General features: G+C 34.4%; 1 protein-coding gene and 1 non-coding gene across 2 annotated transcripts in view; one reads left to right on the top strand and one right to left on the bottom strand.

Annotated features, from left to right (window-relative positions):
* Positions 1–26,859, top strand: part of LOC145672920 (uncharacterized) — a 636,249-nt gene that overhangs the window by 23,490 nt on the left and 585,900 nt on the right. The window lies entirely within an intron of this gene.
* Positions 23,979–24,052, bottom strand: TRNAQ-UUG (transfer RNA glutamine (anticodon UUG)). Its single transcript has one exon. It is a non-coding gene; the product is annotated as a tRNA-Gln (tRNA).

The following is a 26,859-nucleotide window of genomic DNA, read 5'->3' as shown; positions in this document are numbered from 1 at the left end:
TTCTCATTTATGCCACTTGAATTATGCTCCATTTTAAGAATTTTGGTCTATTTTTATTTACCCTGTCTGTCTACATCTCTGTCCAGCCTGGAGACAAAAAAAAATCTCAATAGCTACTTGATTGACGATCATCAATTTTGACCATGACGTAGTGAATCAAAAGTTTGAGACCGAGAGCGTTCATGAGGCTAACCCATCTACTGGTTACAGTAGAAATCATGCATTTCCGGTTGTTTATCACCAAAGAGCAATAACGGAAGCAGATAGCAATAAGAACCGGTTTCCAGCAATCGATGAAGCGTGGCTCTCTACTAAAACCGGAAGTGGTATAAATCCATTATAACTTCCGGTTTTAATTTTGATCAACATAGAGCATAAACCATTCTATCAGGCCTTGTTTCCATTTTGTACTAATACACAATAACACACTGAGCAAGGCTATGTATGTGATAATATGTAAAAAACAGTATCACGTAACAGTTTCAGCACAATAACTGTGTCTTCATCAGACTTCCACTCCTTCTGGTTGCTTGGGAGCTGGTAATCACTTATATACTCTCCGGAGATCAACTTTTAATTAGGCTCCGCCCCTTCATTAAAAAGTAACATTTATGTGGCTTTTCACTTTCACTTTTTAGCTGCACACGTGTCCAATTAAAAGAAAGTGGAAGTCTGATGAAGACACAGTTATTGTGTCGAAACTGTTACGTGATAGTGTTGTTTACATATTATCGCATAGCCTTGCTCAGTGTGTTATTCTGCATTAGAGCATAAACTGTGTCATAACCGTACCGAGAAAAGACTACAGGAGATGATTGACAAAATAGTTGACACTGGAAAACTATATGGAATGGAAATCAACATCGAAAAATCGAAAGTCATGAGAATACCCTATAGAATATCCAATGGTTACGTGTCAGAGTAGAACAGAGAAGCTTGAAGAAGTCGATACTTCAAATATCTGTGAAGCATTTTGACGATAAGCTGTTACAGTACCAAAGAGAACAGGTGTTGAATAAGGTATAGCTAAAAAAAAAAAAAAAAAAATCAACAAGAAAAGATTACTCTTAACTAGCAGGCTTAATATTGAATTAAAGAAGTTGGTCAAGTGCTATATATTTAGTATTAGACTTTATGGTTTAGACACTTGGACATTACGGAAGTTAGAGAAGAAAAAATTAGCGAGCTTCGAAATGTGGTGTTGAAGAAAGATGGAGAAGATAAAATGGACAGAGAGAGCAAAAAACGAAGATGTTTTAAAACGGGTAGGAGAGTAGAGGACACTTTTAGCCAGCATCGTTCGTAAGAAGGCCAGTTGGATTGGACACAGCTTACGAAGAAATTGTCTTCTTCGTACCGCCATAGATGGAAAGATGGAAGGAAAGCGAGGAATAGGAAGAAGAAGAACACTAATGATCGATCACTTGAAAAATAGAAGAAAATATTGGAAGTTAAAAGAGGAAGCTGAAGACCGAGAAACATGGAAGAAACATTTCCAACCTGAAATCTCAATCTGAAAAAAAAAACTTATTAGTCTGCGTGGGAAACCTGGGTTTGGTTCCCGGCAGAGCTCATGTCGTTCGGATCTCACGTTAAGCTGTAGGTAAACCTCTCATATAATCTTGCTGCTGAAAGGGACACAGAACTCTAATCCTGTAGTACATTGTGTCTCAGTGGTATAACGTTTACCTCTGGTACATGGGGTCTTTGGTTCGATCCCCAATCAAGTAAAATTGTGGTGGACAAGATTCGGTTTTCTCAGTGTACTTCCGTTTCCTTCCACATTCTCATTCCACCGCTTATTCCATTATCATTCACTTGGCTTGACTCCCTTGGCCCAATGGGCATAAGCGTGGGACGTTAAATTGACATACTTCATTTTCATTTGTTTAAAACTCTAATCCATCCATCCATTCATCATCCTATAACAAATACAGCTGCAGAATATTTTTCATATTCGACACAATGAAAAATGAAAAGCGTATTAATTCTTAAAAGGATAGGCTAAAACTTGCATTTAAACATGCTATTTCAATATTGACCTGGAAGCCGAATTAGTTTATGAAGAAATTCTTGGAGAAACTGGATTCAGAGAATGTCCATAAGTTGGATTTGAACCATTGACCTTCCGACTGAAAGGCAAAATCCTTAAATGTTCATCTCTACTTTTTTTTTAAGCAATGCGTATGGATTGAAAATTTTATCTCGTTTGTATGTTTTAATGTTTGCTTTTTGTGTGTGTGTGTGCGTGCGTGTAGTCACGCCATAAGGTTAGAAAAGTCATCTTGCGTCAAAAAGAGAAAAGGCATACGTGTGTGTTACGAGAAACAACAGAGCAAAGTTCAAAACAATTCAAACATCATAGTGAGAGGGGGAGTAAAAAAAATAAATAAAAAACGTACAACACAAACTGGCACGAAAACTCCTGATTGTTGACAGAATTTAAATTTACTTAACCTTTCAACAAAGGAAGTGAGTTTTTCCAAATATTTTGTAAATAAACAGTGGGTTTTTCGTGTGCACAAAAACCTATGTTAGGTAGTTATTTGGTTTAATTTTTGTTGTGTATGTTTCAGTGCTCTTAATGTTATTATAACAATTCTAACATAAAGTTGAAGATTTACTCATATACAATATAATTTATTATGTTATTAAAATATTGTAATCATTTAAAATGTGTAATATTAATACCCGGGGATTAGAACCTTTTTCTAAAAAGTAATATAATCATTTCAAATGTGTAATATTAATGCCTAGGGTTTAGAATCAATTTCAAAAAGTAATATAATCATTTCAAATGTGTAATATTAATGCCCAGGGTTTAGAATGTATTTTAAAAAGTAATATAATCATTTTAAATGCGTAATATTAATGCCCAGGGTTTAGGATTTATTTTAAAAAGCAATATAATCCTTTCAAATGTGTAATATTAATGCCCAGAGTTTAGACTCTATTTTAAAAAGTAATATAATAATTTCAAATGTGTAATATTAATGCCTAGGGTTTAGAATCTATTTTAAAAAGTAATATAATCATTTCAAATGTGTAATATTAATGCCTAGGGTTTAGACTCTATTTTAAAAAGTAATATAATCATTTCAAATGTGTAATTTAATGCCTAGGGCTTAGACTCTATTTTAAAAAGTAATATCATCATTTAAAATGTGTAATATTAATAGCCGGGGTTTAGAATCTTTTTTAAAAAGTAATATAATAATTTCAAATGTTTAATATTAATGCCTAGGGTTTAGAATCTATTTTAAAAAGTAATATAATCATTTCAAATGTGTAATATTAATGCCGAGAGTTTAGACTCTATTTTAAAAAGTAATATCATCATTTAAAATGTGTAATATTAATGCCTAAGGTTTAGAATCTATTTTAAAAAGTAATGTAATCATTTCAAATGTGTAATATTAATGCCTAGGGTTTAGACTTTATTTTAAAAAGTAATATAATAATTTCAAATGTGTAATATTAATGCCTAGGGTTTAGAATCTATTTTAAAAAGTAATATAATCATTTCAAATGTGTAATATTAATGCCTAGGGTTTAGACTCTATTTTAAAAAGTAATATAATCATTTCAAATGTGTAATTTAATGCCTAGGGTTTACAATTTATTTTAAAAAGTAATATCATCATTTAAGGTGTGTAATATTAATAGCCGGGGTTTAGAATGTATTTTAAAAAGTAATATAATCATTTCAAATGTGTAATATTAATGCCCAGAGTTTAGACTCTATTTTAAAAAGTAATATCATCATTTAAAATGTGTAATATTAATAGCCGGGGTTTTGAATCTTTTTTTAAAAAGTAATATAATAATTTCAAATGTTTAATATTAATGCCTAGGGTTTAGAATCTATTTTAAAAAGTAACATAAACATTTCAAATGTGTAATATTAATGCCCAGAGTTTAGACTCTATTTTAAAAAGTAATATAATCATTTCAAATGTGTAATATTAATGCCTAGGGTTTAGAATCTATTTTAAAAAGTAATGTAATCATTTCAAATGTGTAATATTAATGCCCAGAGTTTAGACTCTATTTTAAAAAGGAATATCATCATTTAAAATGTGTAATATTAATAGCCGGGGTTTAGAATCTATTTTAAAAAGTATTATAATCATTTCAAATGTGTAATTTAATGACTAAGGTTTAGAATCTATTTTAAAAAGTAATATAATCATTTCAAATGTGTAATATTAATGCCCAGAGTTTAGACTCTATTTTAAAAAGTAATATCATTACTTAAAATGTGTAATATTAATAGCTGGGGTTTAGAATCTTTTTTAAAAAGTAATGTAATAATTTCAAATATGTAATATTAATTCCTAAGGTTTAAAATCTTTTTTAAAAAGTAATATAATCATTTCAAATGTGTAATATTAATGCCCAGAGTTTAGACTCTATTTTGAAAAGTAATATCATCATTTAAAATGTGTAATATTAATGCCTAGGGTTTAGAATCTATTTTAAAAAGTAATATAGTTATTTCAAATGTGTAATATTAATGCCTAGGGTTTAGAATGTATTTTAAAAAGTAATATAATCATTTTAAATGCGTAATATTAATGCCCAGGGTTTAGGATCTATTTTAAAAAGCAATATAATCCTTTCAAATGTGTAATATTAATGCCCAGAGTTTAGACTCTATTTTAAAAAGTAATATAATAATTTCAAATGTGTAATATTAATGCCTAGGGTTTAGAATCTATTTTAAAAAGTAATATAATCATTTCAAATGTGTAATATTAATGCCTAGGGTTTAGACTCTATTTTAAAAAGTAATATAATCATTTCAAATGTGTAATTTAATGCCTAGGGCTTAGACTCTATTTTAAAAAGTAATATCATCATTTAAAATGTGCAATATTAATAGCCGGGGTTTAGAATCTTTTTTAAAAAGTAATATAATAATTTCAAATGTTTAATATTAATGCCTAGGGTTTAGAATCTATTTTTAAAAGTAATATAATCATTTCAAATGTGTAATATTAATGCCCAGAGTTTAGACTCTATTTTAAAAAATAATATCATCATTTAAAATGTGTAATATTAATGCCTAGGGTTTAGAATCTATTTTAAAAAGTAATGTAATCATTTCAAATGTGTAATATTAATGCCTAGGGTTTAGACTCTATTTTAAAAAGTAATATAATCATTTCAAATGTGTAATTTAATCCCTAAGGTTTACAATCTATTTTAAAAAGTAATATCATCATTTAAGGTGTGTAATATTAATAGCCGGGGTTTAGAATCTATTTTAAAAAGTAATATAATCATTTCAAATGTGTAATATTAATGCCCAGAGTTTAGACTCTATTTTGAAAAGTAATATCATCATTTAAAATATGTAATGTTAATGTCCAGGGTTTAGAATCAATTTAAGAAAGTAATGTATGTGCCCAGGGTTTAGGAGCAATTTAAAAAGGTAATATTATTATTTGAAATATGCAATATTAATACTCAGGATTTGGAACCAATTTTGAAGGTAATATAATTATTTGAAATATATAATATTAATACTCAGACTTCTGGTCAGTGGTTTATCTAGAAAGCAAAAACAGGGGGGTCAGCTAGAACCCAGACTATGATAAGCATATCATAAGTTCACTCTAAGCTTTCAATAATATATAAATAATAATTTAAATTACTTTTGTCACTCAAAAAAAAAAATTGGGGAAGAGGCGCTATAATCCTCCACTCGGGCTCAGAGTTGCCAACTTTTGAAAATGGAAATGCTAGACTTATTAAAGTTGTGTTTTGAAAATGGAAGTGCTAGACTTATTAAAATTGTATTTTGAAAATGGAAATGCTAGACTTATTAAAATTGTGTTTTGAAAATGGAAATGCTAGACTTATTAAAATTGTGTTTTGAAAATGGAAATGCTAGACTTATTAAAATTGTGTTTTGAAAATGGAAATGCTAGACTTATTAAAATTGTGTTTTGAAAATGGAAATGCTAGACTTATTAAAATTGTGTTTTGAAAATGAAAATGCTAGACTTATTAAAATTGTGACATCATTGCTTGTCAAACATGCGAACAACCTGAAAGTGATTACTTCTCATAAAATCGAGCGATTCGAAGTTTGAATTTAATAACTTTAGTTACTTTTGAAGCATTTATTAAACTCACTTATTCCAGTTTGGGTTGAGTCGCCACGTGTAATTTTTGTAGTCTATCCTCAATATTGTATTTAAAACGGAAAAAGCAAATATAGTTTGCAATATAATTATGGCATGCACAAAATATACTTGAAAAACAAGTCTTACACGCTTCGCTGGGGCTAGTAATGTTTCCAAAATGCCTGCATACTTTTACTGGATCTAGATGCATTATTTAATTGAAAGATATAGCTGAGGATGAAGCAGTGTTTTGGAAAATGTACTTTTGTTGACCTTTAGCAGTTTTGATAAGTTCAGTAAAATTTCCTGCCTTCAACTCTTCAGCAAATTTCGCGCACGACAGGTTGATATCAAAGCGAATTATAAACTCTGCTTCAACCATGTTCATTAACAAACGATTCCTTTCGTCACTCCAAAATAAGCTGAAAAGAACAAAGAATAGGATTAGTAAGAGAAGAAATTACCGAACATTTTTAATGTCCAGTTTTGATGTTTCCTGTATGCTCCTTCTCTTCCTGTATAGTTTATAGAGAAGGGGAGCATCAAACTGTGACATCACAGAGGATTCATTTAAAGAAATAACTGATATAAATTTTTTTCAATGACTGAAAACCGTTAACTATTACCTTCCTTAACTTCTTCTAAGCATATTTGCCATATAGCCAAGAAAGAAAACGAAATATGTCTGGAAAATTGATTTGAAAAGAATCGAATAATATATATAATATTTCAAGAAGAAAAATGTATCAGGATATTCAAGTAGAATTGCGTGTAATATTCTTACAAATTTCTTACGAATTTCGTGTCGTGATGAAGCTCTCCAAGGTTGATCGAAACAGTCAGAAGAGAAAAATATGATACCAATAGTAGATATACTTGAGGATTTCTTTTATCACGACAGAATATTGTTAAGATTGTCGCAGGAAACAAAAGTCTCGTCTGCGTGTTTCTTAAGGAGGTATATTATTTTTCTCTTCTCTCTCTCTCTCTCTTTTTATTATTTTTTGTTATAAATTCTTTTACATTCTTTTCCGAACGTGATATCATATGTTAAAATGCGAGGGAGGTAGAAAAAAACCTGTATAACCGCTTTACAAATAAGGGCTTCTTTCTATTTTTGTGATGTCGTATATTTTTGTGGTGTCAGTTTCTAACTAGCTGACTCTTTCTATATGGCTTACGATTCTTTAAGGTTTATCACCGCAGAAATGAGTAATGAGTCTTACTTTTTGCTGTCAGGCGATATCATTACCCTAGCAGCAGAGACAACTTGCAAATCGCTTCCTGTAAGCTTGCATCCGGCTTGATTGGAAAGTATGATTGCATGCCGCAAGCTGGATTCCAGTAACGAAGTTACATGGAGGCAACCCTGCATTCAGTGTTTCATTCAAGCTTGACGCAAGCGTTTTAGGCTGGCGGCAAGTGAATGGCAATTGAACGGCCAGTGATGCTATGACGCTCTCCGATGGAACTAAAGTATCGCTTGCAAGTACAACAAAAGGCAGATGGTATGAAAGCACACGTTGAAAGACAAAAGCCAAGCACGCGCCAACTGGTCGAAAGTTTTCTTGCAACTTGGATAAGGCTATTGTTCCTGATCTTTCTAAGATTTTCCTTCTGTGATCTTTGTAATAGATGTTTGAATTAATTCTCTCTGCTTTTTTTTTAAAAAGAAAAAACAAAAACTCATGTTTATTTCAAACAAACAGTAGATTATATTTTATTGAAAATATTGTACTTCGAATGCTACAATCATTTGCTCTTTTCGGGTATCACATGGACTTTTCTACAGGTTCTTTTGAGACAATTCACCCATCAAACCATTTTCTGAGATCTTCAAAAGATCTGAAGTACTGTTCAGAAAGGCCATTCTGTATTGACCAAAACAAATTGTAATCTAAGCATGCAACGTTGGATCAAGACAGTGGTAAGACATTCCATCAAAGTGCCTCAAAGGATTCCTTCGCTAAGTTTGCAAAAGGACAGTGTTTGTTTCAAAGTAATTGACTGCAATAACATCTGCTCATGTTGTGTTCAACGATGTTTATGTATTTGTGTTTTACGCGCTTTATTCAATATCTATCAAGAAAATGATCCACTATTATATTGATTTCGAAACACGAATCCTGTAGGGTTAGCGCGTGCACAGATCACCTGGTAAGGTTGACCTTCACAGTACACCGTTCCCTACCACTTCTGTTCATTTCAAAGAATAGTGGAATACAGAACCACGTTACCACCTTATTACGGAATATGTACATGCACCGACATATCCGTATGGTATACGATATCGTATGTATGATATTCGGTATCGTATCCGTATAATACCTGATACCATATCCATATCATATATATATTCGTATGATATTCGATATCATATCCGAATGATATCTGTATGATAAATATCCGTATGATGTCTGATACCATATTCGTATAAAATCTTACATCACATCCGTATGATATTCGGTATCATATCCGTATGATACTTGTATGACAAATATCCGTATGATATCTGATGCCATGTTCGTATGATATCCGATATCATATCCCTATAATAAATATCCATATAATATCTGATACCATATCCGTATGAAATCCAATATCATATCCGTATGATAAATATCCGTCTAAAATTTAATATCATATCCGTATGATATCGGATACCATATCCGTCTGATATCCGATGCCATATCCCTATGATAAATATCCATATGATATCTGATACTATCCGTATGAAATCCGATATCATATCCGTAACATAAATATCCGTATGAAATCTGATGTCATATCCGTATGATATTTGGTATCATATCCGTATGATATCTGATACCATATCCGTATGATATCCGTTGTCATATCCCTATGATAAATATCCATATGATATCTGATAACATATCCGTACGATATTCTGTATCATATCCGCTTGATATTTGGTATCATATTCGTATGTTATCTGTATAGTATCTGATAACATATCCGTATGACATCTGTTATCATAGCAGTATGATATTCAGTATCATATCCGTATAACACCCGTATGATTTCCGATATCATATCCGTATGATAAATATCTGTATGATAATCGATAATCTATAACTATTGAGAAATTTCACAATCTGTAATATCTCTTGGTTGACCCGTTTGAAATTGTGTTTCCGCCACACAAACATTCAGCTCGAAAATTCTTTTTTTTTTTTTTTTTCAATTGAACATACAGTAATTATGTTCATTTGTAAAGCTTAAAACATTCAAAAAGAGATTAGATTATATTAATTGAGGTCGTTTTGACATGAACATCCTGTCTCTCAAAAGATCTTGGGAAGCAACTGGCTTCGTATCTAATTTGCTTGTGATTTGGAATGTTAACTTGATCAGATGCCAAGAAGTTGTAAGAAAAAAAAAAAAAAAGAATCTCGTTCGTCGGTTGCACTGTGTATTCAATTGGCAACGCTTACACACACACCACGCATGTCGACGTGGATTCAGATTGGAATTTTAGCACTTCGCATAAAGAGCATCTTCATATGTGAAAGAGAAATTGATATCCAAAATAATTTTTCACATAAATAAAACGCATTTTTATATTTTTGTATGTAGACGTGGGCGACCCTGGCTGAGAGAAAAAATATGTTAGCTTTTATTAGCGTATATCCAACCCATAGTGTAGACGTCTTCTGAGAAATCAGTGGTATTGCTAAAAAGAGGTCTGAAGAGGTTTTTCCACCTCAGGAACAAGTGGCTCAGTGGTAGAGCGTTCACCTCCGGTTGCTTGGGGTCCCTGGTTCGATCCCAGCTCGCGCCGTGTAGACTTTGTGGTGGACAAACACCGTACTCATGGGTTTTCTCGGAGTTCTCCCGTTTCCTCCCACTTTCTTCATTCCACCATTTCACTAATCTCTCATCATCACCGTCTCCTTTAGCCTAACCGGCATAACCGTGGGACGTAAAACTAAAGATTTCATTTTCTATAGAAATGAATATAGAAATTGGAAGTTTCACTAGTTTCAAGTACTTCTGGCTTCAATAAAAGAATAAGAAATCTATTCTTTGGGTTCTAAATCCATACCAAAACACCGTTTGTTGGCTCCTATTACCATTTCCGCTCTGTGCGAGTCAATATTGCAAACCGGAAGTGAAAGTATATTTCTACCACGGTGGCTTAGTGGTTGAGTGCTTATCTTTAGTTCGTGGCCTCCCTGGTTCGAGCTCCGGCCCCGAAGTAAATTTGTTGTAGGCAACACCGGACCCCCTAGGATTCCTTGGGATACTATCCCGTTTGCTCCCACCTTCTTATTCCACTAATTCTTCCATTATCATTCACTTGTCTTAATCATTATCTCCCTTAGCTTAAAGCACATAAATGTGGATTTTTTTTCCAGTTTTCAATTTAGCTAGGATTTAGAGCAGTGGTTCTCAACCTTTTTTGACTGACGACAAAAAAATTTACTGAACGTGCAGAACATAGCAACATATTTGTTTGATATTTTTATTATAAACAACAACAACAACAATAATAATAATAATAATAATAATAATAATAATAATAATAATAATAATAATAATAATAATAATAATAATAATAATAATAATAATAATATGTATTATAATAGTGAAACCAATTAGTTTTTATAATGACTATATATAGCGTTGAGCATTATTGCTACCGCGGGAGGTGTTGACTCTTACAGTCTGTCTCGATTTTAACTAATTATTATTAAATTTTTCATGATTTTTTAAATTCTAAAATTTCTATTAAATAGTGACTCTATATAGCACTGAGCATTATTTCTACTGCTGGAGGTGTTGACTGGTACAGTCTGTCTCGATTTTAACTAATAATTAGTAAATTCTCCATGGTTTTTAAATTCTAATATTTCGGGACACAGCTTAGGGAACTACGTGATACACAAGTGTGTCGCGACACATCGATTGAGAACCGCTGATCTAGAGGATCAATATTTAAAAATATTGTTCGTTGATGGAGGTGAGATTGAAACCGGAAATGCTTGAAATCAACCGTTTCCATTTTTTAACGTTGATCACTATAGACCAAAAATGGTAATAAATAGCGAGAAGCTGTTTCCCCACAAAAGTCCTATGAGTGGGACGTTAAACAAGTTAATTTCATAAATAGTTACAGCTTCTGTTCTGGGATAAGTATGGGACATCAATACGAAATATTAAAAAGACGTTCCATGGACGTGCCACGTAGGGGATGTTCACTTTGCACATGTCAGTTAATAGTCCTCCACTGACACGCACTCTGATACTTATCGTTCGGGAGTTCAATTCCTAGACAAAGGAATTTTTATATACAATGAAATGCTATTCCACCACCACCACACACACATACACACACTCACACAATATATATATATATACAGAGGCAAATACAAGAGGGGGGCTATAGGGGCTATAGCCCCTCTTGACGCTCAGGTATACACTGGATAAAATTGACTTCAATCCTGTTTTACACTGGATAAAGCGGTAAACTATGGTTTACCCCCTCCCTTGATCATATCCTGCATCCGCCACTGTATATATATATATATATATATATATATATATATATATATATATATATATATATATATATATATATATATATATATATATATATATACATATATATATACAGGTATACAATACACTAGTTTTCGGGGGTCCCGCCCCCAGACCCTCACATCTCTTATGCATCAGCCTTTGCATCAAGAGTGAATTTCGAGCATTTGTTCTTAATATTTCCTGAATTTGAGACACCCGCCTTTACTTGGCCTACGGCCTCGCATCTCTTAAACCCACAATTCTACGAATTTCATGTATCTTTTCCTACTTTAACTACCTAAAAGGTAAAATTTTGTATTCCAAGAAAACATCTATTTAAATAACATGAGAGATTTCTTGTACATCCCCACTTTATATCCCCTAAAAATAAAACAATATTCAGTTTTGTTAATTTTCTTTTGGGTTAGTTGCGAAGGCTACAATCATGCCAAATTTCATTATTCCAATTGTGGCCGAGGTGCCTGAACACTTTGAGGTGTAGAAGATGTCCCCAATAAATAACAAGGGAATGATTTTTCAGTTCCCCATAAAACCACTAAAGTTAGAAATTTTTATTTTCGGTTATTTGTTAGGTAACGCTAACGAAAATGTACAAGCATATCGAATTTGAAGAATTCATTCCAATTCCAAGTACCTAAAACATGAGATAATAGGTCGAAAAAAGGACCATTTAAATAACATCGGGAATTTCTTCACCCTCAACCCCCCCCCCCCTTTAGACCACTTAAAAGTTAAAAATATTAACTTTGGGCAATATTCCTGTCAGTTAGTCCCAAAAAGCTACACTCATGCCAAACTTCACCTTTCCACGTTAACCGGAAGTACCCGTTATTTTATGTTAGTGACTTCATGTAGTTTTCTATATAGTCAGGATATACGAGGGCCGTTTGGAAAAGTAACCTTCGATTGGTTGAAAAGGAAACACGAATGTAAATGAGAAGAATTTATTATATAAGGTAACGTCAGGTATTTACGCCAGTGCAGCTAAATGTGCCAAATGTTTAGTGCTGGAACATTTCCAACGAAATCCGTGGGAATGAGCCTCCAATATGTGTCACGGTCTTCGACAAGTCCGATTTGACGAATACTTCGGGAGATAGCGCTGAAACCGCCACGCCGCCCAGTGTTCTTTGCTTTGGGGAGGTTCCGTGGAAGGAAGTTATTATTTCAAAAAAGGTAAGAATCCGTTATTAATACCGTGGTAACTCAGAACATTGCTGATTGTTTACAGCAATGTACGCCTTATTTCGTGTCCGTCTAGGAACACTTTGTTTTGTAAGTGTAATTTCAGTATTTGTGATTCCATGGCTACCAAATCAATACCAAGCATGGTGAAGCGATATACGCCAGGGCTTATGCAGGACTGACTGCAGAAGACAAAAATGTTTTCATTTGTCCTACATGTTCCATGTTCCATGTAATATCGGTGCAGTCTTTTTTTTTTTTTTTTTGTCACAGTACAGTGACACTGTTTGTTTATCTTCTTATGAACTGAAATTTTTCAGTTTGAAACTTCATTTAAACTTTGGAGATTATCGTTTTTACATTTCATCTTTTTATCTTCATCTTGTGCTTTGGTTATTCTTTCTTCCTTTTTTTTTTTTGCTTCAGACATGTTTGTAATAACATTTGAGTTCGTATAATACAGACGATGTAAGAGTTGCAAGATTTATTACAGGTTTCTAGTAGTATCCTAGACTTGGCGTAATTACCTGCACGTGTTGGTAAATACGCCACTTTGTAACACTTTCATTTTTTTTTACCTTGGGTGCAAATAGAAGTGAGTTGCATCATTGCCACATTCTTTCTTACACGCGGAAAAGGCTACTCTGCAACACACATGTGTTGTTCTTTGTGTTTCATGAAAATTAAGGCCATAAAAAATCAAACACCCTTAACATGGTGTATTTTACTTGCACCTACCTTACATCTGAAAACTAGTTCTTGGCTCTATTTTTCAACATAGTTTCTTTAAACATTCAAGCACTTATCATATCTTTGCACTATTTTAGAAATTCCATCAGCATACAAATCTCCCGCCTATAACTTGGGCCAGCCTGTGACTACATCTTTCAGCTGTTCATCATCACCAAAGCGCTGAGATCCAAGCCTAACCTCTGTGTCACTACGTCATATAACAGGGAGCTCATGTGGTTCGGATTCCACGTTAATCAGTAGGTCCATGTCTCATATAGTCTCGCCGCTGAACGGGACGCTAAACTAAAATCAAATCAAATCAATACATCATATAACACAGCTCAGGAAATTTGTGGAAATTCATCGAAAATCCCCGGGATTGTGATACGTCGATATTCACGAACTTTTCCATCAACTTTCTTTCACCAGTGATCACTGATGGCCTGCCACTTCTCTCTTCGCCATGAGTGTTTGTTCGTCCACATTTAAGTTCCCGATGCTGCCGAATATTATTTTGCCATAAAAAAAAAACAAACAAACAAACAAGCAAGCAAAAAAAAACGTATAACAGCTCGCACTTCGGGGGTTTTCTATTGTAGCACACATATTTTGAGACGCTACAAAAGTGAAACTAGTGATCAGACGACCTTCACTCAACCACGGCTGCATGTAGACTGATCTACCGCGCATGCCTGTGCAAAGATGGTAGCACTGTTCCTGTACTTCACGCACAGTTACTATTGTCCTGCCAAAATGTCTTGAGCCGTGGCAAAAATGCGAACTAAAGCTCACACTCTCACACACCCACGCGTTGAGCCAATAAGAGTTCAGCTGTTGCTAAGCGAGAGAAAGCGAGTGGAATTCTTTCAGCCGATAGCAGCGCTTGCAACGGAAGACTAGGGATCAAGTCAATGTGGGATTAGTATAATTGGGGGTTACTTTCCGAACGCGCTTCGCATATATATATATATATATATATATATATATATATATATATATATATATATATATACAGAGACTATATATGTTCTTGGTTTCTGAAGTTATGAAAAGTTCCTCTGAAAAAAAATATTTCATAGTCCTTTATTTAACCAGTTTCTTTTTTCTGTTTTAGGAATGAATCAATAACATTATATTCTTCCCTAAGAATAGATAGCTCATCTTTTCCCATCGCATATCTCTTTGATGCTGATGATATAGAAATTTTGTAACTTATCGTTGAGACTAACGGAAGAATAAAAGAATGTCTTATTTAATCTATATTGCTCTTAGCTCCCCCTTTCTATTATTTCCTCTTTGTTTACTTTTTATTACATCTTCTTTATTAACCAAAATATCTTTCACAAGCGTTGTTATTTCTTATTCCCTTGATTTATTTTTCTGCTCCCTGATTTTTTCTCTCTCATTTCTCCACTTTAGTGTCTGTTACTAACTTTAAAATACATTGAATAGATTATAGAGAGGCGAAGTAAAATAATGAAGGAAAAATATGCACTGTAGAATTACGAGATATGCCTAAACAGACAGTGACGGATCTGTAAAGTAAAAACTGGGAGGGGGGATGTGCAGAACACAGACTGTGTAAGATATATCATGAGACAATTATAAACTTTCAAAAATTTGTAAATAATAACAGCATCAACTATTTTTGTCACTCAAAAAACTGGATACCTCGGCCCCCTCGGCGGGCTAGATTCACCACTGAAACAGACGCCTGAGAAATGGCTGAAAATAATTGTATTGTTACCTTACTTGTGGCATTTTTTTTCTACTTAACTGCATTTGAATGATTGAACTGTTTAGAGAATCGGGAGTTATTAGATTTAAGTGTATTTAAAGGATTGAGCTCTTTACAGAATCGAGAGTTATTAGACAAGTGCATTTGAAGGATTGAGCTATTTGAAGAAAAGGGAGTTATTAGACTTAAATGTATTTGAAGGAATAAGCTCTTTAGAGAATCGGGAGTTATTAGACTTAAGTGCATTTGAAGGATTAAGCTCTTTAGAGAATCCAAAGTTATTAGACTTAAGTGCATTTGAATAATTGAGCTATTTGGAGAATAGGGAGTTATTAGACTTAAGTGTATTTGAAGGAATAAGCTATTTAGAGAATCAGAAGATATTCGACATAAGTACATTTGAAAAATTAAGCTCTTTAGAGAATTGAGAGTTATTAGATTTAAGTGCATTTGAAGGATTGAGCTATTTGGAGAATAGGGAGTTATTAGACTTAAATGCATTTGAAGGAATAAGCTATTTAGAGAATCGGGAATTGTTAGACTTAAGTGTATTTGAAGGATTAAGCTCTTTAGAGAATCGGGAGTTATTAGACTTAAGTACATTTGAAACATTAAGCTCTTTACAGAATCCAGACTTATTAGACTTAAGTGCATTTGAATGATTGAGCTATTTGAAGAATAGGGAATTATTAGACTTAAGTGCATTCGAAGGATTGAGCTCTTTACAGAATCGGGAGTTATTAGACTTTAGGGCATTTAAAGGATTGAGCTCTTTACAGAATCGGGAGTTATTAGACTTAAATGCATTTGAAAGATTGATCTCTTTACATAATTCAGAGTTATTAGACTTAAGTGCATTTGAAGGATTGACTTTTCAGAGAATCAGAGATTGCCTAAATTGATTGCATATGAAGGATTAAATTCTTTAGAGAATCAGAGATGGTTAGGGTTGAGTGCTGTTCAAGGATTTGATCTTGAGAGAACAGGAGTCTTTACTGCTTGATATATAAAGGGAATTTACTGGAGAAAAGACATGAAATAAGTTTGACAAATTCGAATTATGCCCTATTTGTTACTCGGAATTCTCTTTTGAAAAAAAAGTGTAAAAAATCTTTTGATAGTACCACCATTTGTAGAAGAAGTTGTCCTGGATATGTTCCAACTACCAACTGAAAATAGATTCACTGCAATCAACACACTCAAACACATACTTTCTCACATACACAGACAGACGCAAAAATATGTGTTTCTATTCTTTCAACAAAGAAATGCAATTGTTTTCTGAACTATATAAATGTACTTCCTGACTTAAATTTATGTAGATAATTCTATTCAAAGCGCTATTGGCGAAATCTCTCGTTTTAAAAATAGAGAAGGTATATTTGTACCCATGTTTATCTTCTAAATTACAGAGTAATCTGCCTGCTGGAAACGAAATTTATTAATTAACTAATTTACCAATTCACTTCAGGATTTATTAAGTATTAATTGTATATATATTACCCTAGTTCCAGCAGAGTCAATAATGGTGTCTCCAAAAGTAGTGATTTCTTTTATACGAGGAAGGATCAGAAACTAAGATTACAAAGGCCGATATTTCTGGAATTTGGTCTGTTACGAGCAAAGAGAAATATGCGGTAATTTTAATAAGTGGAGTTGGTAACTGTGTTGAGTTTAAGCCACCAACTAACTTCCGTGCTAGTTGTAGGTAAATTTCTGTGGGCGAAACATGTAACCGCGGCTGAAATTCACCGGCAGCCTGTACAGGTTTAAGAGTCTTCATTCCGGCGAAATTAAAATACCGCTAATTTTACAGTAATTTTGTGATATCTTCAAATAGATAAAAGATAATTGAAATATGGAACAAGAGCGCCCTAGACAATATTATTTTGCATGAGGTACCGTTATCACAAGTCACCTAGTGGCTTTCCGTTTTCAGCTGTTTAGAAACGCAAAAATAAATGCCGATTTTGAAAATGGCTCGAAATGGAAAGCAGATAAGTGAGTCGTGATAACGGTTTCTCATGTAAAATAATATTGTCTAGGGCGCTCTTGTTTCACATTTCGATTATCTTTTATCTATTTGAAGATATCACATAATTACTGTAAAATTAGCGGTATTTTAATCTCGCCAGGATGAAGACTCTTAAGGAAAGATTGCAATGTCTCATCAGTATGTCGCAGAATGGTGTTGAAATTTTGGGGCTGGTATAGAAAACAACACGTGTACGCATGCAGCCCAAAAGACCATCACGCTGGGACTTCACGCAATATCGGCTACCCTCCCTACAGCCCGGACTTCGCAATAAGGAACTTTCACCTGTTTCTGCACTTGAAGAAGTACCTAGGAGGCCGTCGCTTCGCTTCAGACGAGGAGGTGAAACCTTCGTGACAACGTGGCTGAACACGTAAGAACAGGATTTTTACCAGAAGGGAATCTTCAAACTCATCCCAGGACGCGACAAGTGCCTCAACATATGGAGACTATGTCAAAAAAAACTACCCAATTTATGTAGTATCTGTTGGCTGTATGGGTTGTATGAAATAAGATATCCACGTTTGACTGCAGGCTTTGTAACCTTACTTTCCGATCATTCCTCGTATATGTCTTTTTGGTTGGACTAGAGTTTAGGCTTCCTTTCAGCACTGAGACTATATGAGGTGGGGATCTACAGTTTTTAAGATGAAATACGAACCATTGTAATGCGTTCAAATGTCAATGCTATTCCAGTGAGAATTAAATCCGGGACCTTGTGAACTAAAAGCAAACGTGTTGACCACTAGACCAACTTTGAGGGCGTTAGTATACACTTTAACAGTGTTGCTTTATAGCTGACCTTTACCTTTAGAGTGAACAGGAACCTTTACCATCACAACCGATACTAGATACAGCTGAGAGGTCATTTTAAACCTCTTTTAATATATAAATTTAGAGAGACTTATGTTTGGAAGAAAGCCGACTAGGACCTATATTTTGTAAGTAGTATTTTAATATTCGCATATTGGAACTGAACGAAACATTGGAGAAATCTCTGTGGTTCCAGGTAACAGGATTCAATGTGGAGACAGTCCGAGTTAGAGATGTATATTAACACTGCAAGGAATTATAACCAACAAAAAAGATCGTCATTCGGCTTTATTTTAAACCCATCCTATCATGGTGGACTGATTGATTGATATGCATTTATGCTCTTTGTCAGCAGCTACGAGGGGAGACCCAAAAGAAACCGGGTTGAAAGAGCGCTGCCGTTCCTAGGCGTAGTAGAGGGTTCTCCTGCTCGGTGGGTCTAGTAGAGAACTTCCCAGATCAGTTGGCCAAGCGGCGTCTGCGTAGGAGGTTAACGTTTGATTGTATTATTGTTTTTTCTCAACAGTTCTCGTTTGCCGCCTGCGAAATCGTTATGTCAGATTCAAAGGAACAAGGAGTGTGTTTGCTTCCTACTTGGAAAATCAGAAACAAAAACTTACCAAATGCTTCAACAGGCTTTCAAGAAGGATACTATGAACCGCACACAATTTTTTTGAGTGGTTTGGGCGCTTTAAATGTGGTAAGATGAGTGTTGAAGATTATGCTCGTTCTGGGTGCTCTTCATCATTTCGAAACGACGAAAACATCGAACAAATCTGCCCCAAAATCAGCGAGGATCGTCGTTTTCATGATAGATGATATTTCAAAACAAACAGGAGTGAGTTGGAGCTCGTGCCAGCGTGAAGTTTTGCAAATGAGACATGTTGGCGCTAAGTTTGTTTCTCGCCTGCTCACACAGGATCAAATCATTCGTCTGAATTTGAGCCAGGACTTGAAAAATCAGATTGAAAGTGATCCAAACTTTTTGACCAACATGATAACATTTTCCGAGAATTAAACAAAATCTAAAAGGAAAATGTTTTGATGGTGTAGATGCTGTAAAAAGAACTTCGCATAGCGCATTGGACGATATAAAAGTTCCAGAGTTCCAGAGGTACTTCAAACAATGGGAAAGAAGATGGGGGAAATGAATCGCATTTAATGGAGAGTACTTTGAAGGAGACTGAAAGAATTTTATGAAAAAATGTAATAAATTATATTTTTAAGAACGAAAGTCCGGTTTCTTTTGGGTCCTTCCTCGTATATGCACGGCAAGTCGAAATGATGAACCTCATTTCATTTATTCTATGAAATCTTTTTAAAAAAATGTTATTGTGAGACATGCGCTAAGAAATGTAAAGAGTCAACTGAAATCTAATAAACATATGTTATTGTGAGATATGCGCTAAGAAATGTAAAGAGTAAAATGAAATCTAATAAACATAAGTTATTGTGAGACATGTGCTAATAAATGTAAAGAGTCAAATGAAATCTAATAAACATATGTTGTTGTGAGACATGCGCTAAGAAATGTGAAGAGTCAAAGTTTTCTTCCAACATATCACAAGTGTTCTATCTGAACACCTTGCATAACACGCCACACAACACGTCGATAAATCTCCTACCAAACCTTTTGTAGCATGTTAGGACAATATCAACAGTGGCTGCTCTGATACGGGTACGAAGGTCATCCAATGTTATTTGAAGGTGGTGATACGTAAGCATGATCCTTTACAAAACTCCATATGACAAAATCACGTGGAGGCAAGTCAGGGGAACGGGCTGGCCAACGAAGGAGAGGTCGATCCTCAGATCGATTCTCGGGACATAAGTAGAGATCTTGATAGGATGTCCACTGGAAAAAAAAAGTGCTCATCCATGGGGTCATCCATGGGGTGCTCCCATGATGAAGGTCAACTCGGGGTAGGAGCTGTGAGTTGGCCATATCGTCATTATCTCAAACTCAAAGTCTTACCTCTTCCCTTGACAACCAGCCACGCCTCTAGAATTGTAGTGCTATCAGCTTTCCTATTAACTTAGAGGTGACTGGTTAAAACGAACAAACTGTACTTAAATTTAGTACAATAAAGATTATTGTAGAAAACTACCGCTATGATCAATATCTCTTTTATAACAGCATGAGATATATATAAAGGGAGATTACTCTGACGTAACGAATGATCTACACAATATAACGATAATTTATTACTACAGTTTTAATATATTTCTTATGCAAATGTATCTGAACCTATTACCACTTTTACTCCCTAGACACGCTTTATTTTATAGTTTTCAACTATCTTGACTTTACGTTCTCGTTTTTTTCCTTTTCCGTCACTCCTTCCAAGTTCTCTTACTCGCTACTTCATCTTGTCTCTTTTTTCTTTTCTTTTCTTATTCCTCTGCATTCTTCTCGAAGTACCATTAGATGTAGCGCTGAAATAAAGACCCACCTTGGGACACCCTGAAGTTGGAAATTTATTCTCTTCTCAGAAGCCCTGTCAGAGTTAATAAGCATGAGACGTGAAATCATGGCTCTTATGAATATCGGGGAACACTGCCTCTGTGCTGTGGTGTTGTGCGCTTACACTTTCTTCCTATTCGGGTTTTCTCCGGCTGGTTTCTTTTTCTTTCCTGAATAATGGGATTGATGTTGAAGAGAGGAGAATAAGCGTTTTTTTTTATTTTATTCTAGTATTAATCCATAGAAGCACCTGTCTCTCTCCCCAACACACACACATATTGAAAAGAAGCAGGGAGAAAACTTGAAGAATAAATTATATAAAAGTTGGAAGGAGAAAACATAAACTGGTTCTTAAAAAATCCGAAGTTTCTTCTTACGAACTGACATACACACATATTTACATTTTAGATTTCCAACGTATGCAATGCGTAAATATTGGAAGTCATACTGAACGTGTAGGCTATGTCCGACTGCTTGTTTGCCGACACATGTCAAAGCAGAAACGGTAATGCATAACGAGAAGCTGTTTTTTACGCCTCCTTATCCATTCTTATCCATACTTATCCATCCTTACCCTAACTTATCCATTCTTAACGATCCTTAGTCCTTCTTGTCCATCCTTACCCATAATTAGCCTTGTCCATACTTATCTATCCTTATCCATCCTTAGCCGTACTTATAAATTCTTATTGATCCTTAACCATCCTTAACCATACTTATCCATCTTTAGCCATACTTATTCATTCTTATCCATCCTTATCCATACTTATCCATACTTACCCACTCTTAACCATACTTATCCATTCTTATCGATCCTTAGCCATCTTTAGCCATACGTATCTATCCTTATCGACGCTTATCCATTCTTATCCATCCTTAGCCGTACTTATACATTCTTATCGATTCTTATCAGTCCTTAGCCATACTTATCCATGGTTAATCATTTTTATTCATTCTTAACCGTCCTTATCCATCCTGAGCCATAGTTATTCATCCTTGTTTATACTTATCCATTCTTAGCCATACTTATCCATTCTTATCGATCCTTATCTATCCTCATCCATACTTATCCATTCTTAGCCATACTTATCCATTCTTATCGATCCTTATCCATCCTCATCCATACTTATCCATTCTTATCAATTCTTAGCAATACTTATCCATCCTTAGCCATACTTATTAATTCTTAACCATACTTATCCATTCTTAGCCATTCTTATCCCTCCCTAGTCATACTATCTATCCTTATCTATACTCCCAAAAGTAGGTTCCTTATTCAGCTTTATATTCAAAGTGGAAGTGGTACAAATATACCATTTCTGGTTGCAATACCGATCAGCATGTAGGGAATAGTTTTATAGACAGCGAGTAGCGGTTTATTTTACAATATATAGACTTAGCGTTACAAGAACAAGTTTAATCTCTTGTACCAAAACCGGAAACGGTAAAATTCCACCACCGCTTCCAAAAGTTTATGATTAAAACCTATAAAGCAAACGCGGTATTAGGTATCGAAAATGTTTTTGAGGGGATATGAACTGAGAATCCGAAAAGAAGATTTCATCTTAACTCTTTTAATCGAATTGAAATAGGAAGTGGTAGTAACAGTGGTCGAAATGAGACGGTATGCGGTGGTATGCCATACCGCCTCTGATTTTTTTAATGATGAAGACATACCGCCTCTGGTTTTTCAATGATCAAGACATACCGTCACTGGAAATACCTATAATAAATCCATTTCTATACACAGTAATTAACGAATAGCTTAGCACTTGAATTCTTTTAAAAATTTCTTATGTATAAATAATTTCTAAGTTGACAACCCCGACATTTTTATCTTTTTCCTACCTTTGCTTTTAAAAATGAGATGTTTCCAAGGAAGTTCATCTAGTTTATGTTTTGATGTGCCAAAGTGAATTGTTTCTTTCTTATGTATGTGTGTGTCTTCTTACCTTAATGCATATAAATGTGTTTTCAACATGGGCGGATTTAGGGTTTGTCTGCTGTGGCTGCAGATCTTCCGGGGGTTTTGAGTATTCCTCGGTCGAGTGGGGATTCCTGAGTTTTTCCGAACTTCGAACACTGTGTAGGAATCTACTACAATTACCAAAAAATTTTACTTTCACTTGTATTCCAAGTACATGTTCCATCTTTGAGCTTATATCTGTATTGACACCGGAAGTGATAGTTGTACTTCTTCCGGTTTCAGTACCGAATTGCCCCATAGAGAAATCGAATAATTAATTTAAATAATAAATTCCAGTCTATATAGTCAGATATAACAAAGATCACCAACCAAAAGCCCTATAACAAGGTATGACCCTTTGTCATAACGCCGCAAAATAAAGTTGAGAACAAGAAAAAATAAATATCGAAGTAAAAAACACAAGAAAAAATAAGAAATGGTTAAGATTAGGATTAGGGTTTAGATTTATGGGCTTCTGGACATATATGGCCGTTAGCCCGTCACTAGGATTAGGATTAGGAATTAGATTTCTGGGCTTTCAGCATCTAGGGCCATGTTAGCCCGTCACTAGGATTAGAATTAGGAATTAGATTTCTGGGCTTTCGCCATATATTGTCATGTTAGCCCGTCACTAGGATTAGAATTAGGAATTACATTTCTGGGCTTTTGGCATCTAGGGCCATGTTTACCCGTCACTAGTATTAAGATTAGGAATTAGATTTCTGGGCTTTCAGCATCTATGGCCATGTTAACCCGTCACTAGGATTAGAATTAGGAATTAGATTTCTGGGCTTTCGGCATCTATGGCCATGTTAGCCCGTCACTAGGATTAGGATTAGGAATTAGATTTCTGGGCTTTCGGCATATATGGCCATGTTAGTCCGTCACTAGGATTAGGATTAGGAATTAGATTTCTGGGCTTTCGGCATCTATGGCCATGTTAGTCCGTCACTAGGATTATGATTAGAAATTAGATTTCTGGGCTTTCGGCATCTATGGCCATGTAAGACCGTCACTAGGATTAGGATTAGGAATTAGATTTCTGGGCTTTCGGCATCTAGGGCCATGTTAGCCCGTCACTAGGATTAGGATTAGGAATTAGATTTCTGGGCTTTCGCCATCTATGGCTATGTTAGACCGCCACACAAATGAGGGATGATGTCCCTCGGTGAGTACAATGCCCCGGGAATGGGCAAGAAAGATGAATGGAGAAGGAAGGAAGCGGTCAGGAACTATTGTTTTAGGTACCATCAAGCCTTTTGCCTGGTGTGAATGAGGAAAAGCCAAGAAAAACCTTACTCATGATGGGTCGACTTACAAAAGCTGTTACATTTTTCCCACCAAAGTGTCTCCACCGGGAATCGAACCCGGGACCGCTCGTATCAAAGACAATAGCGTTACCAACTGCGCTACGCAGGACTACAAATAAGAAATGGTACGAGGACATATAAAAGGAAGAGTAGTAAACACACCAAAAGAAAAGAAGATGAAAAAGCATTAGAGAAGAGAAAATGTCCAGATAGATGGATAAACATAGAAAGAGAGAACGTGACAGAGTAAGAGATTAACAAAAGAAGAGGAGAAGACATGACAAGATAGTACAAACAAACGGACAAGAAAGGGAGACGTGACAAGAGAAAATAGAAGAAAAGGGACATAGCAAGAAATAAAAATTGATATGAAAATAAGAAAGAAAGAAGATGGGAAAGAAAGGTACAGAGAGGCAAAGAAGTAAAGAGAATAGTAAAATTGAAAGTAAGAAGGGTCAATTGGTGTGGGAGACTCGAATTCGGTTCCGGGTGAGACATTATGTGGTTCCAATCCCAGGTTAATCGTTAGGTGTATGTCTTTCTGAAATAACGTTGCTGCCAAAAGAGATGCTAAACTGAACATTAACCAATCAATCAAGGCAGACGTGTTGGTAATTTGTTAATGTGTGGTCAGCACATTTCTCCATCTCTGTTATTACTTGCTTTCTAGGTTTAAATTGCTTACATCTTGATTTTACGTCCCTCTCCAAAGAACCCATTGATGCTAAGACCAAATACACACATGATTCCAACGAGAGTCGAACTCGGAATCATACAAAAAAGCAAGCATATTAACCATTGAGTCAAACCGGAACATTGAAGGAAAATATTTAGTTATTTTTTAAAATTAGATTTAACGTTCCTTTTCAGAACTGAAGCTGTGTGAGACAGGACCTGCTATTTAGAAATGGGATTCAAATCACTTTCTGGATTATATTCGAGACAAGTCCCGATTTTCCTATTCGGAAGTCGAACCCGGAAGTATGCTTGAAACGAAAGAATTGCTTATTAAATATATAAAATATATGAAATGATACAAAGGAAAGATAAAACAAAAAAGTGATAAACGAAGACAACAGAAAATGAAAGAAATTACAGTGATAAGAAAAATAAGAAAGGAAAACATGTAGTTGGATGAAGATGGAGAAACCGAAGATAATTGTAGTTTGTGTCATGGTAATAAGAATATTTGACATAACAAAGAAAAACGGAAAAATCAGAATAGAAGAGAATAAGAGAAACTAATAGATAAAAGTAAAAACGAAAATAAATCGGAATGAGACGAAAAGGTAGAGGAAATCGAAAAATAACGGAGGCAAATAAAAGAAGACAGTACAGTAGTTCGAAAGAAGTGACAATAAAGATAAATGTAAATAGAATATAAGAAAAATAGTGAAATCTAGAGGAAATGAAAAAAACAAAAGATCAAAGAATAATAAAGAAAAGGAGAAAAGTGGAAGAAAAACAAGATAGAAAAAGGAGGTACAACAAGAAAAGAGATGGAATGGTGAGGAAACGGGAAATGTGCAAAATAAAACTAAAGAACAACAACACAAGTTAATAAAGGAAAAGATAAAGATAAACAAAGCAAGAATAGAAGAGGAAGGTTGACATCATGAGAAGAGATAAAAGAAGAAAACAAGACAGCTTGCAGAGAAAAGAAGACAACAAAAAACGTAATAAAATTGTAAAAGGTGACTTCCCTTTAAATCTTGTTGGCTTGACAGCTTTTTTTTTTTTTAATTTTTTTCCTTCAAGAAGTTCCATTAATTTGGTTACACACTTCACATACGAAGACGGCTCATAAAGGTACAGAAGGTCTTATATTCCCCTATGTATTCCTCATGTTTCTTATACATATTCCTGTCCTGTGTGTCATTTTTCTAACTTGTCAACTAACTTTTTTCGTTGTGTGTGTGTGTGTATGTGTGACCTTTTGATGAAGAAGACATGAACAAAACAATATGTTACATGACTAACCTTAAAAAAAATAATCAGAAGATATACTAAGCTCTTTATGTGTGACAGCGTAAAGCGAAACTAGCATTTTTATTCATAACACGGATTCGTGGAACGGAATTTATCATATACGTACTATACGTAAGAGGACACCATTAGATATTACATCACAACTTCTTAGTGGCGTCACTATTATACTTTCATGACACACTTGGGAAATAAAGTATAATATATAACAAAACTGTCTTGAACTGTGTTAAAACTTGTAGGTAACAAATGGAAGAATTATTCGTTGAAAATGTCTTGAGATTTGATACAACGTCTTCTTATTATGTGACTTTGAAAGGTCATGGAAGAAGATATATTTCTTGATGTCCTTCTAGGAAACAGTTCGTTATTCGGAGTTGAAAAAGTTCCTTCAAGTTTAAGTAATGGACTTTTTATACTTTTTAAAAAGAAAACTGTCGACAGATCATAAAGTTATACAACTTCTACTGGCTGAAGGAAATCAAATTCCAGTTATCAGATGGACTTAGATATTTTTGATTGAAGTAAATCTAGTTCCAGTTATTAGATGGACTTAGATATTTCTGGTTGAAGGAAATCAAATTCCAGTTATCAGATGGACTTAGATATTCCTGGTTGAAGGAAATCAAATTCCAGTTATCAGATGGACTTAGATATTTATGGCTGAATTAAATCAAATTCCAGTTATCAGATGGACTTAGATATTTCTGGCTGAAGGAAATCAAATTCCAGTTATCAGATTGACTTAGATATTTCACAAACCTTCTCTGTCCTAAATACGGGCTGACATGTGTAAATCTTTATCATGCTATAAATATATAAATAAAGCCCACGGTTCTGTAAATAATTAAATTCTTCAGCTCAATTGGCTTCGAGGTGACGTTAAACTCAAAATCAAATAAAACCCGATATCACACTACTTGAAACAAAA

The sequence above is a fragment of the Thermobia domestica genome, chromosome 16 (assembly GCF_964235325.1).
Source record: "Thermobia domestica chromosome 16, izTheDome1.hap1.1, whole genome shotgun sequence".
NCBI lineage: Eukaryota > Metazoa > Arthropoda > Insecta > Zygentoma > Lepismatidae > Thermobia > Thermobia domestica.
This window is presented reverse-complemented; position numbering and strand designations above follow the sequence as displayed.